This window comes from Phascolarctos cinereus, unplaced genomic scaffold (assembly GCF_003287225.1).
Source record: "Phascolarctos cinereus isolate Bilbo 61053 unplaced genomic scaffold, phaCin_HiC Scaffold_1;HRSCAF=81, whole genome shotgun sequence".
NCBI classification, from domain to species: domain Eukaryota; kingdom Metazoa; phylum Chordata; class Mammalia; order Diprotodontia; family Phascolarctidae; genus Phascolarctos; species Phascolarctos cinereus.
The window spans coordinates 253,960,567-253,974,942 of NW_027555514.1; the positions used below are offsets into that span (position 1 = coordinate 253,960,567).

Genomic DNA, 14,376 nt, shown 5'->3' on the forward strand with positions numbered 1-14,376 from the left:
CAAGTGAATTCTCTCAAATAATTAAAGACCAAGTAATTCCAATATTAAATAAATTATTTGGAAAGAAGAGATCCTACCAAACTCCTTTTAAGAAAGAAATATGATACTGGTACCTAAACCAGGAAAAGTAAAAACAGAGAAAAAAAATGTAGACCTATTTCATTAGTGAAAATGGATGCAAAAATCCTAAATAAAATACTAGCTAAAAGATTACAACAATATATTACAAAAATTATACATTATGATCAAGCAGGATCCATACCAGGAATTCAGGGATGGCTTGATATAATGAAAACTATTAACATAATTAATCATATCAACCAGAAAGGTAACAAAAATATATAATACCAATAGATGCAAAAAAAAGCATTTGATAAAATACAGTACTCATTTCTATTAAAACACTTGAAAATAGAGGCATAAATGGACTTTTCCTTAAATTGATAAGAAACATCTACCTAAAACCATTAGCAAACATTATCCATAATGGAGATAAGCTAGAAGCCTTCCCAGTAAGATCAGGTGTGAAACAAAGATGCCCACTGTCACTAATATTGTTCAATATTGTATTTGAAATCCTATCAATAGCAAAAAGAGAAGGAAAATAAATAGAATCAGAATAGAGAATGAGGTAATGAAACTATCTCCTTTTTGCAGATGATAACCACATAAATTATCAGCACTCCTATGTATCACCAATAGGATCCTGCAGGAAGAGATAGCTAATAATATCTCATTTAAAATAACTGTAGTCTAGACAGTAAAAAATACCTGGGAATACACCTACCAAAACAAACCTGGGATCTAGATGAACAAAACCATAAAAAAAACTTTGTACACAAATGAAATCAGATTTAAATAAATGGAGAAATATTAATTGTTCATAGGTAGGCAGGGCCAATATAATAAAAATGACAATTTTACCAAAATTAATATATAGATTCAATGCCATCCCAATTAATTTTTTTTTTGTGAGGCAGTTGGGGTTAAGTGACTTGCCCAGAGCCCCACAGCTAGTGAGAGTTATGTGTCAGAGGTCTGATTTGGGGTCCTCCTGACTCCAAGGCCAGTGCTCTAGTCACTGTGCCACCTAGCTGCCCCTCAATTAAATTATTTTTAAAAAATATTTTACAGTGCTAGAGAAAAAATAATTTAAAAAATTCATTTGGAAGAAGAAAAGGTCAAGACTATCAAACCAATTAATGGAAACAAATGTAAAGGAAGGAGGTTTAGCAACACCAGATCTTAAACTATATATAAGGCAGCAATTGTCAAAATTCTATGATACTTGCTAAGAAACAGAAAGGTAGATCAGTGGAACAGAGCAGATATACACTCTACAGCTACAAACAAACCTAGTAACCCAGTGTTTGACAAGTGTAAAGACTTAAGGTTTTGAAATAAGAATTCATTATCTGGTGAAAAAAAAAGTTGGGAAAACTAGGAACAGTTAGGCAGAAATTGGCATAGACCCATATCTTATACCATTTACCAAGAGAAGGCCAAAATGGATACATGATCTAGAGATAAAGGGAGATATTACAAGAAAATCTGTAGACCATAGAACACATTACCTAACAGATTTAAGGATAGGCGAAAAATTTATGAACAAACAAGAGATAGAGAGCGTTGTAAAATGTAAAATGGATAATTTTGATTACATTAAATTAAAAAGGTTTATTCAAATAAAACAAATGTAGCCAAGATCAGAAAGAAAGCAGAAAACTGGGGGAAATTTTTATAGACATTTCCTCAGATAAAGGTCTCATCTCAAATGTATAAAGAACATCAAATCTGTGAGAATCTGAGTCATTCCCCAACTGATAAATGGTCAAAGGATGTGAACAGGCAGTTTTCCAATGAAGAAATCAAAACAATTTATAATTGTGTGGAAAAAAATGCTCTAAATCATTATTGATTAGGGAAATGCAAAGTAAAACAACCTTAAGATATCATTTTATACCTATCAGATTAGCTGAAATGTTAAAAAGGGAGAGTGATAAATGTTGTAGGCGGTGTGGAAAAATTGAGCCCTTAATTCATTATTGGTGGATTGGTGAGGTGATCCAATCATTTTGGAGAGAGATTTGGAATTATACCCAAAGAGTTACTAAACTACCTCTACCTTTTGACCAAGCAATACCGCTGTTAGGTCGGGTTCCAAGATGATTAGGGGAAATGGAAAAGACACTGCTTGTTCTAAAATATTTATAGCAGATCCTTTTGTTGTGGCAAAGAGCTTAGAATTGTGGGGATGTTTGTCAATTAGGGAATGGCTAAATAAATTGTGTTGTATGTTCATGATGGAATATTACTCTTCTATAAGAAATGATGAGCTCAATGATGTTAGAAAAGCATGGAGAGAACTCCGTGAAATAATGAAGAGTGAAATGAGCAGAACCAAGAGAACATTGTTTACAGTAACAACAGTATTATTTTGAGAACAACTTTGAGGGAACAAGTCATTCCGACTATTATAAATACCCAAATAAACTGCAAAGTTCCTATGAAGGATGATGCTGTTTGAATCCAGAAAAAAGAACTGATACACATACACAGATACACATACAGATTTGTGTCTAATGGTAGCCATCTCAAAGTTTGGAGTGTGAAGGAAGAGGGAAAAAGAAAGAGTTACATGACAACCTTGTTGTGTACTTGAAGGGAATAGCAAGTTGTAGATAATGATCTGCAATTTCAGGTGCAATCCTCTGTTTTTCTATCCTACTTTATTATGGAAATGCTTGTTTTATTTCTTAAATTCAGAATAAAATAAATATTTTTAAATAGATTTAAGCTAGAAAGAACCTTAAATATCATTTAGTCCAGTTGTCTTTTTGGATTTCAGGACCTCTTTACAACACTCTTAAAAACTGAGGGCCTCTTGGGGCAGTTAGGTGGCGCAGTGGATAAGCTTTGACCTTGGAGTCAGGAGGATCTGAGTTCAAACCCAGCTTCAGACACATAACATTTCCTAGCTGTGTGACTCCTGGGCAAGTCACTTAACCTGACTGCCTCACCAAAAAACAAACAAACAAACAAATAAAACAATTGATGACCCCAAAAAGCTTTTGTTTATTTCAGTTATGTTTACTTATATGTACCATATTTAAAATTAAAACATCTTAAGGATGGGAAATAGTTTATTTTCTTAATTTTAATTTTCCATTATTTTCTTAAGTCTGTAAATCAACAAAATAATAAACCAAGCCCTGATTTGTAGTATTTACTCATTTCTGATGGGTAAATGTTCAAACTGAAGATTTAACAACTGGCTTTCCAGAACCATTTCGTGCTGGCTCCAGCATACCCCTGTCTCCAAATCCCACTTCCAGTGAGAACTGGTCATCTAGTCAAGCTCCTCATTTGACAGAAGAGGTCATTGAGGTCCAGAGAAGTTGAATGGCTCATCAAAAGTCCCCCTGGCACTAGAGCTGAACCTAGGTACTTTGATTCTATTTCCTTTACTGTTAAATACCAAATTATATTTATATCTGATCTTAAGAGATAACAGGGAACCATTAGAATTTACTGAATTGGAGGTGGTAACATATTGAAACTTTCAGTCGTGCTAAAAAAAAAACTTTAAAATTATATATCGGAGGCAGCTAGATGGCACAGTAGAAAGAACACTGAGACTGGAGTCAAAAAGGCCTGAGTTTAAATCTAGTAAACCTCAAAAAGTTATATAAATTCTAGCTCATGAAAAGTGAGGAATTCCTGTGCTCCGATTGTACTATGTAATGTATTGTACCAAGATTTATGTCAGAAATGGATTTTAAAAGGGGGGAGGGAAGTTGTTTAATCCTTTAAGTCATGCCAAAATCATTATGACCACATTTTGAGTTTTTCTTGGCAAAAATATTGGAATGGCTTGTGTTTTTTTTTCCTTGTCCAGCTCATTTTACAAATGAGGAAACTGAGGCAAACAGGTTAAGTGACTTAACCAGAGTCACACAGCTATAAGTGTCTGAGGCTGGATTTGAACTCAGAAAGCTGAGTCTTTCTAATTCCAAGCCCAAGGCTCTGTCCACTGTACTACTTAGCTGCTTTGTGAGGTATTTGTGGGGGGAAGGGGAAGAGGGAGGTTCCATTTCATAGTTCAAAAGGATAAATTTTGATTACTGGAGTCATTGGTGATGCTGAATGATTGCTACCAATGTCCCTATGTTTCCTGCACAGAGGTGTAAACTCTGCAGAATTCCTAAGGAAAACAAAGTATGTGGCTTCAAACAAAAGCCAGCAAACTCCTTCCCAGTTTAGAAAGACCTATTGTAAGTGTCTAGAGAACCCAATAGAATTTCTAAGGAAAGAGATGAGAGCTGATAACTTTCACTGAGGCCTGAAGGCCAAGTGAAAAGCAGGATGTGATAAGAACTGTTCACCTTTGAAAAACACATTCTTCTGGGTACTTACTGTGCCCAGGTCCCTCCTCTTTTATGTCATTCTGCTTCTGACTCCCCCTTTTCTTTTTTCCCAAAGTGCTATCATTTCCCTTCTATTCCATAGCTTTCCTGCCTTTCACTCTATCTCTCACTTCTTCCCTCTATTTTTATATCAATAAGCATTTGTTAGGTGCCTAATGTGTATGTCAGAAATTGTGCTGGGCTCTGGGATTTTTTTTTTGTTAACATTGAAACAGCTCCTACCCTCAATGAGTTCAGAATATGCCCTCATATAAATAGATACAAAACACAGAATATAGGTACAACGTTCATTTGGGGGAAAGGCACCTGCAGCTGATTCTTTATCTACACTTTGTCTCTCTTTCTCTCTCTCTCTCTCTCTCTCTCTCTCTCTCTCTCTCTCTCTCTCTCTCTCTCTCTCTCTCCTCTTTCCTCTCTCCCTCACTCCCTCCTCTTCCTTTTTCTTTCTCCTTCCGTTCCTCCTCCTCCTCTGCTTTTTCTCCTCTTCCTCCTCCCTTCTTCTTCTTCTTCTTCTTCCTTTTCCTCTTCCTCTCTCATTCTCTCTCTCATTCTCTCTCTCTCTCTCTCTCTCTCTCTCTCTCTCTCTCTCTCTCTCTCTCTCTCTCTCTCTCTCTCTCGTCTTTCCTCCTCTTTGGTCTCTTCTCACTCCTGTCTATGTTTCTCTTTGTATGTCTCTTTCCTCCTTTTCTTTCCTTATCTTCTCTGTTTTTCTCTATCTCTACCTCTTTCCTTTCCATCTACTTCTCTATGATCCTTTCCCCTTCTCCTTTCTGCTTTTTTCTTGTTTAATTGACCTTTATATGAAAACAAAAGTATATAATAATATATTACTTACTGTATATTTAAACCATTTTATGTTTTCTGATGTTAAGTTTTAAAGTGGGTAAATAAAAAAAATCTCATTTATTTTTTAAATATTTGTGTGGTTCTCAACTCCATTTTTACCCCCTAGAAATCAGACTTGGAATGGAGCATGAGCATGAAGTCCTCAGAAATATCATGTATGTGGGCAGCTAGGTGGCATAGTGGATAGAGCACCAGCCCTGAAGTCTGGAGGACCTGAGTTCAAATTCGGCCTCAGACCAAATATTTGACACTTACTAGTTGTGTGACTCTGGGCAAGTCACTTAACCCCAGTTGCCTAAAAAAAAAAGAAAGAAAGAAATATAGAAATGTCACGTATGGAGAAAAGCTCAAGATTTGAATTCAGAAGAGAAAGTGGATTAGAACTGAGTTCTAATGCTTTCTTGACTTTGTGGCCCTGAACAAGTCATTGAACCAGACCCTACGACTCTCTTCTTTTCTTTAAAATAAAGGGACTGCACTAAATGATTTATTCCAATCTAAAATCTTAAAATTTCTAGCAATGTTAAGGACTGACACTCATTGTGTAGCCTTTCTAGCTGATAGAACAGGATAAAATCTTCTTATAGTAAAAAATTGATGATTGGGTAAATCAACTATATAAATACGTAGCTAACTATGTGAATTTCATTTGACTAGTGAATTGCTAGAGAGGTTTCAAACGCAACTTACTGTTTGATAGAGAGGCAGACCAGGTAGTAAATAAAGTACCAGATTTGGATGTGAGACTTGAGTTCAAATCCTATTGTAGAGACTTACTAGTTATTTGACCATGGGTAAGTCACTTTACCCCTCAAATTCTCAGTTCCCTTAACTGTAAAATGGCGATAATAAATCATGTATTACCTATGTTTACATGGTTCCCGTGAGAAAAGCTTATGCCAATTTGTGATCGTTAAACGCATGAAATGCAGCATCAGACATTATTTTTTTTAAAAGCAGTCATAGATTTCACTTCAATAGAAGAATCTTTCACATTTTACTTTTTTTTCACATTTATTAACTTGTATTTAATTGACAAAAATATAAAATTGTCAGGGTTGTAACTGGGTAGGAGCCCCCTGCCCCTTCCATGGTAAACTTCTGAGAGCACATGGACCAGAGCTCTACAGGATAAGCTGGCATGAATGGACAATGAACTGCGTTAATGGAAGAAACAGCTACAATAAGATCACAAATCCATCCGAAGTACCAGAGGACCACTAAATGTCATCTTTTGTTCAGATTAGTCCTCGGTATTCAGTAAATGTTATTGCCTGTGCTATTGTTCATATGCATGAATGATAAATCTCAGTTCAACATTTTAGCTAACAAAGAAAAATGCTCAGAAAATCAACAAACTTGACCTATATGTTGATCTACAAATATTCTATTTTCTTTGATCACTGAGAAAGAGCTGTGATAAATATTGCATTTTCTTTGATCATTGAGAAAGATCTGTGATCTTACTTTTTTTGGGGGGAGGGGAAGGTAAGGATTCAGGGAATCTGCTGTCAAAACATTTCATATACATATACACACATATATAATATATACATATATACTCACACACATATACACATACATAAATACCTTTTATATATATACACACACACATATATATTTCAAGTCGAAACCCACCATCATAGACATATTTTATATTTCCAATTAACATTTTTTATCTGTTTCCCTCTGCCCACTGGGGGAAAAAATCTTATGAAGTATGCATAAAATCTTGCAGTATGCAGATGCAAAGATATCAAGAGGAAAAAGAAAAAAAATCACTGAATAAAAACATTAATCAATTAATATCTGTCACAGAGCTGGAACAAAAAACAATATGGGTAATGAACCTATCAACAATAGTACAACTAGTACTACATAAAACCAGATAAATATTACTTATTTTCTACTTATGACTGTCTTCTAATGGCATTTTCATTTTGTAAGAAGCTGATAACATCAATCACTCAACATATTAGGGAAAAACTTTTCTTTCCATAAGTTCATGGATTCTGTAGCTCAAAATGATCATAAATAGGGGCGTATGTTGTGGGTGTGGCATGTGTGCCTGCCTCTAAATGGGGGTAAAATAAACTGACCTCATAGCTTAGATTCTAGAAATTGATTATGATTAAAATCTAAATGTTTGCCATAATGCATTTTCCAAATACATACTCTCATAACAATTAATTAACCATATAGTTATTTCCAAGGCAATGCATATACAGTACTGGCAAATATCCAACTTTATTCATTAATATTGGCTCTTTGAGGAGAAAATATTGAAATAACAATCATCCTTTTTACCCAAAACTATCCAGTTGGATAAGCTCAGTTAATGATTAGCTTAGTCATTTCAGCATTTACTTCCAGATCCTCCTTTAGCCAGCAAAATTCAGGGTCTGTAAATTTTAAAAATTAAAAAAAATAGTTTCTAATTCTAATGACTCTAAGCTTGTATTTATAAGTGATCATTTAGTATTTTCTTATAGTTGCTTCACATTAGTTTACTTAAATGACTCATGAAATCAATCAAATGTTCTAGAATCTGAATATATCAAAAGAACTATTTTACAATTCAAGGAATTTCATTTTGTGTGGACATGGCTCACAATAATTCACATTATAAACTTGATTATGGTCAGATGGGACTTGAGGTTTCCTAATCATAGCTTTGACTACACCATTCAGTCCTTGAGAACAGTAACTGAATGCTTAGATACGCATTAATATCAGGGATAAAGTATTACGTAGACATGAACCTATCAATTGAAGATATGGTATAGTGGAAAGAGTATTGAGATTAGAGTTTGATTCCTGGCTCTGCTACTAACTTTGTTCACCTTGGACAAGTTACTTCATGTCTCTCTGGGCCTCAGTTTGTAAAATATGACATATGTCCTCTTAAGCTCCCCTCCAGTTCTAAATCCTATGACATACTTTAAGGACTTGAGATACAAGGAACTATCACTTTGTTTAACAATGTTACTTTAAAATAAATGAGTAAATGTTGAATTCGAATTCAAGTTCTTACCTACTTAAAGCTAGCATATCTTAACAGAAAGGAAACGGAAAAGGGAATAAGAACATATTAAGTATCTATTATTTGTCAAACGCTGTGCTAACTGGTTTTCTTTATCTCCTTCTTCCCTACCTCTCTTCTTCTCTTCCTTCTTTTTCTTCCTTCCTTCCTTTTCTTCATCCCTTCTTCCTTCCTTTCTTCCTTCCTTCCTTCCTTCCTTCCTTCCTTCCTTCCTTTCTTTCTTCTTTCTTTCTTTCTTCTTTCTTTCTTTCTTCTTTCTTCTTTCTTTCTTTCTTTCCTTCCTTCCTTCCTTTCTTTCTTTCTTTCTTTCTTTCTTTCTTTCTTTTCTTTCTTTTTCTTTCTTCCTTCCTTCCTTCCTTCTTTTCTTTCTTCTTTCTTTCTTTCTTCTTTCTTTCTTTCTTCTTTCTTTCTTCCTTCCTTCCTTTTTCTTTCTTTCTTTCTTTCTTTCTTTCTTTCTTTCTTTCTTTCTTTCTTTCTTTCTTTCTTCTTCCTTCCTTCCTTTTTCTTTCTTTCTTTCCTATCCTTCATCCTTCCTTCTTTTCTTTCTTCCTTTCTTGCTTCCCTTCCTTCCTCTTTCCTTTGTTCTTTTCTTCCTTCCTATTTATGAAATCATAGGATATTTCATGAATTTTTTAGAAATAGAGATTGGGAAACTGATCATTTTAATTGACTGTTTTGCCATCATGTAATACTTTCTGCATATCAGCTAACTAGTCACCTAGTCAACAAGCAATTATTAACAAGTATCTACTATGTGCCAGGACTTTGTCAATCCCTGGAGATACAAAGAAAGATAAAAGCAGTTCCTACTCTCAAGGAGCTCACAGTAGGATGAAGACAACATGGAAACAATTATGTGCAAACAAGATATCTATGTATCTATGTATCTATGTATCTATCTATCTATCTATCTATCTATCTATCTATCTATCTATCTATCAAACTGGAGATAATCTTAGGGGCTTAAAGGTACAAGTACTAAGAGGGGTCTGGCAAGGTTTCTTGCAGAAGGAGAAGTTTTAGCTGAGATATAAGGAAGCTGGGAAGGCCGGGAGATATAAATGAGGAGGGAAAGAATTCCAGGCTTGGGGACCAGCTAATGAAAATGCACTGAAATTACTTTTGTGAGGAACAGTGTTACTGAGTTGTAAAGTATACGGAGAGAAGTGAGGTTTAAGAAGACTGGAAAGATAGGCAGACATTCGCTTATGTGTGTCTTTAAAAGATACACAGAGCTTTATATGTTTGATCCTAGGGGTAATTAGATCTTGGAGTTTATTGAATGAAGAAAGAGACATGGGGGAGACCAGTGTAACAGTTAGGTGGAGAATAGACTGGAGTGGCTGACTACTCAATCTAAAAGAATGAGAGATGACAATAATAACTGATTATTTGATACTGACCTTTAACTTCAATATGTACGTGTTAGAAGGGTTTTGTGTTTTTTTTCCCAAAAAGAGGAGAGGTGAGAAAGAGAAAATAGATTTTTGTTCATTGAAAAAAAAATACTTGTGGTTTCTTAAGTGTAGGTACCTCCTCTACTAGCAAAGACTTAACTACTCTACAATTTAATGGGCAGCCTTGGGGGACAGTTTTCACCGACAAAAGTTCATCACCCTGTGGCCAAGCTGGTGATGGTCCTTTCTGAATGTTTTTTGAGTACCATCCTACCCTGGTATGTTACTCTAAGCCTTTGCAGTTTAGCAAGACCTGTGAAAATGAACACTTCGCTGGCATAATATTTGAGATTCCCCCATACCATGATGAAGTACCATGGAAGGAATTTGGTGGAGGATGCTAACGTACGTGAAATAAATGACTGGATTGTGTGGGAACATACAAATTCTTGCTTGGCTGTTCCAATAAATTACCTCAATTAGTTATTTCCTTCAGGAGGTGAGACACCTGCCTATCTGGTCATTGAGATTCAATCCACCAAAAATCACCATCTAGAAAGAATAGAGCTGACTCTGTGTGTGCCATTGCTTTTTTGGTTTGTTGTTTTTTAACTTTTGTTAAAAGAAGTTCAGGAAGTGTTTCCTTGGTTGTCAACATTAGGACAAGAGAAAATAGATCCTTGAGGAATCAGAATGGACATTTAGAAGTCTTCTGTCATACTTGGCAAATTTTTGTATTGTAGAAACACTAATACGAGACCTCTAAAGTTACCATGAGACTTTGTTTGCCTCTACTTGGTGAGTAATTATTTCCAGCTGAGAAATCTGGGGATACTTGGGGTTACCAAGTTATCATCTCGAGGGGTACACATGAATACCTGATTCATTGAAATAGCCTATTGTTTGGTATCTCGGCCTGCCTCTCCCCTTTCTAATTGAATTTCCAGAATAACTGTCTTAAAGGACTGACCATGTCGTTCTTTGACTCAATGAAGTACAATGGCTCCTTAGATAAAATGTAAATTCTTATCAATAATAGCAATAACAACAATATTAATGGCTAGCGTTTATATAGTGCTTTAAGGCTGACAAAGTCCTTTCCAAATATCTCATTTTTTCCCCTCACAACACTGGGATTTAGGTGCTATTATAATTCCCATTTTATAGGTAAAGAAACTGAAGCAGAGAGAAATCAAATGACTTGCCCAAGGTCACAGAGCTAGCAAGTTTCTGAAGCTGGATTTGACCTCGTCTTCCTAATTTTAGGTTGAGGACTCTATCTACTGCACTACCCAGTTGTCTACAACCTATCCCCGCAACTTGCAACCAACTTATTTTTTCAGACTTGTTGTTCATTGAATGTTTTTCTTCATGGGGACATTGTACATTGATTGCTCCCCTATAATAAAATTAGTTTCTTTTATGTTTTTCATATATGAATAATCACGCATCCTTTCTATGACTTTGCACTAGTTATCTCTGGCACCTGGAATGCATTCCCTCCTCACCTCTGTGTCTTATGCACTCTAGTTTTTTTTTTTTTTCAAGATTTGGCTCAAGTATCACCTCCCTGAAATTGCTCTTAATTTCTCCCCATGCCACCACTCTGTGTATTAATGTCTTATCCACAAAAATAAATAAATAAATAAATTTTTGAAAATACCATGAATTCATTTTGTATATGGTTTGCATTTCCTTTTATATGTTCATTGTCATCCCCCCTAACCCTCCCATAGAATGCAAAATCCCTGAAGGCAGGGACAGTTTCATTTTTGTACTCATACCTATCTGATAGCAGGGGCAGCTACATGGCACAGTGGATAGAGTGGCAGGCCTTGAATCAAGAAGGCTCGTTTTCCTTAGTTCAAATCTGGCTTCAGACCTTTACTAACTGTATGACCTTACACAAGTCATTTAACCCTGTTTACCTCAATTCCTTATTTATAAAATGATCTGGGGAAGGAAATAGAAAACCACTCCAGCATCTTTGCCAAGAAAAGCCCAAAAGGGGTTGCGAAGGGTTAGATGTGACTGACTGAACAACAACAGAGAGTGGAATGCTCTAACTGAAAGTCTCCTTATATCCTTAGACACTTCTTTACCAAGGAATTTTTGGAATCCCAATTTGTAGGATTCTTGAACAATAATATTTCACAATGAGTAAGGGTTAGGTTCAATTGAAAGTTTGCTTTGTTAAGCCACTAAACTGTAGGCACACCCTTGCATAATCATTTTCCTGAAATTATTCAATAACTCCAACTACACCCTTCAAAGGTTCTCCTTTCCAACTAGGCCACTCTAATGTCCAGTTACTGAAAGAACCAAATAAGTGTATTCCTTCTGTTGGGTGAATCCTCAGCTTCTCTAATGCTTCAAAGACAAGAACAAGGAGGATATTACACTTAGACCATTCAAGAAACTCTTTCCCTAGTTGGATCATTGCCCTAATTGTTTTAGGAAGGAGTACTTTTCTGGGCTGACCAATACAGAGTTAATTAGGGCATTATTTTGAAATTGATAGAGAAAGGCTAACAAGGGTTTGTCTTTCAGACTGGTCTAAAAACTTTGGATTAATGTAATTGAAATGCTTTCTTAATATTTCTAAAAGGAGGAGTGGAGCAGAAATGGGAAAGGGGAGGGAGCTTTCTCTGCTTCCACACTGGAAGAAAAGATCTCAACTTCCTGGTGTGATCATCAATGCAGGGAGCTCCAGGTTGTTTACTGAAGCTCAGAACATATGTAGGACACTAGACTAATGAGATGCTGTGGTAAGTACAAGAAACACTGGCTAGTTTGGAACATGTTTAACTTGTGATGCTTCAGTGAGTCTCATGAGTGCCTGTCAACAAAATCCAAATATGGGCCATTCATACAGGTCTTCCCTGTTAGATTGTAAACTTTACAAGCACAGATAGCATGTCTTCATTTAGTATTCTTCCATTCTAGTACAGTTCTTTGTACATAAGTCTTTAAGAAATGGACATTGAATGAATTTACTGACTCAGATAGTACATATAGAAATTCCTTTATAATTTATTTAGTTAAACTTTCATGAACTAAATGAAATTAGCTAGAAGTTACATCTCTGAAAAGGAAAAGAAAAAGATAGATTCTTTAGCCCAGTGTTATGGCAAGAACATGAACTTCAAATCAGGAGATACTTTGATATACGTTCTATGTCTGATACTTACTAGTTGTGTGATCATAATTAAGTCTCTGAGCCTCAGTATCTTCACCTGTAAAATGGGCATAATAATATCTGAGTACCTGCACCTCAGACTTTATTATAAGGTCAAATGATTATAGCACCTTTGGAGTATTTTATAAATCTTAAAGTATGTAAAAGCCAGTGATCATACATTTTCTATCAATATCATCAATGAGCTTTGAGCAACAAATTCATCATGGCACCCAGATGACATACTTCAACTACTGAATTATTGCAACAGCCTGCTGCTTTATCTGCTTGCCACAAGTCTCTCTCCACTCCAGTTCATCCTCCACTCTGTCACCAGTGATTTTTCTAAGTCAGGGCTGATCATGTCATTCCCCCTACCCCAAAAAGCTCCAGTAGCTTCCTATTTGGGGATCCAATATAAAATCTTCTTGGGGTTTAAAGCCCTTCTTAAGCTAGCCCCGACCCTCCACCTTTCCACTCTTTTTATGCCTTATATCACCCCATGTACTCTGATCCAGTGACTGTCCTCCTTACTTTTCCTCAAACACAGGACACACTATCACTAAACCGCATTTTCACTAGCTGTTCCTCATGCCTAGCAATGGTGGACCTCCTGATTTCCCTGGCTCCCTTCAAGTCACACCTAAATCCTACCTTCTTAAGTCTAATGCCTCCCCTCCATTTTCCTCAGTTTCCTTATCTGTAAAATGAGGAGCACCTACAAGTGTGTTTGTTCAAGATAGAGGCACCCATGTGGGAAACTCCAGAGACCTGCTTCTGAGAGAAGACATTCTGTTTCTCTATTACATTGCTGAAAATAGCCTCTCTCCATTGACTGCATTGCCAGAGGACAGAGGCTGCATCCTTAAAACTACCTGGCCAGAACAGTACAACTCTCTTTCCAGCTGCATCCAGGGAGTAAAAGTCCTGTTTACTCATAGCATGGATAGCATGAACTAAGCTGGGTGGGAGGAAGGGCTGCCTCTCACAACCTTCAGCCCTCTTGACTCTGAGGACTTAGAGTATGGGTCTGCTTCACTCATCCTTTTCACTTTTAGGCATAGGTGGTAGGGCTCCTGGAGGCTCAGACAGAGACTGGAAGCAAGATTCCAGGCCAGATGTTGTCACCCTAGCAGGTAAGCCATGAAAATTTATGGTACTGAGGTAGGAGACTAGGAGTAGTTAGACTTGGAATTTTGTGTGACAATGATATATAGGAACAAGTTGAGTTGTAAACCTAATCTCCCTTCCTTCCTCAGATACTGAAGTGTTATAAGGGAAGATTATGTCCGACAGGTACCATCAGGGAATGTTTGTGTGTCTGTTCGTACTATACCTGTGAAATAAATACTCCTTTGTAAAAGCTATTTGTTAGTTCAATGGAACTGGGGTACAGAAGTCCCCTAAATTAGGAAACACAATTTATAGGAGTTTGAACCAATGATTGGAAGACTAGATAGTCCCAAATCCTCGTAAAGGTACTGG

General features: G+C 36.2%; 1 protein-coding gene across 2 annotated transcripts in view; it reads right to left on the bottom strand.

Moving 5' to 3' along the window:
• The window catches only part of RASSF9 (Ras association domain family member 9), a 56,211-nt gene that overhangs the window by 24,109 nt on the left and 17,726 nt on the right, over positions 1-14,376 (bottom strand). The window contains exon 2 of one of the 2 annotated variants that reach the window (XM_078146520.1): positions 12,905-12,949. The exons of the other annotated variant lie outside the window; for it this stretch is intronic. The gene's annotated coding sequence lies outside the window, so the exon portion shown is untranslated. The remainder of the gene's footprint in view (positions 1-12,904; positions 12,950-14,376) is intronic. 2 annotated transcript variants of the gene reach the window in all.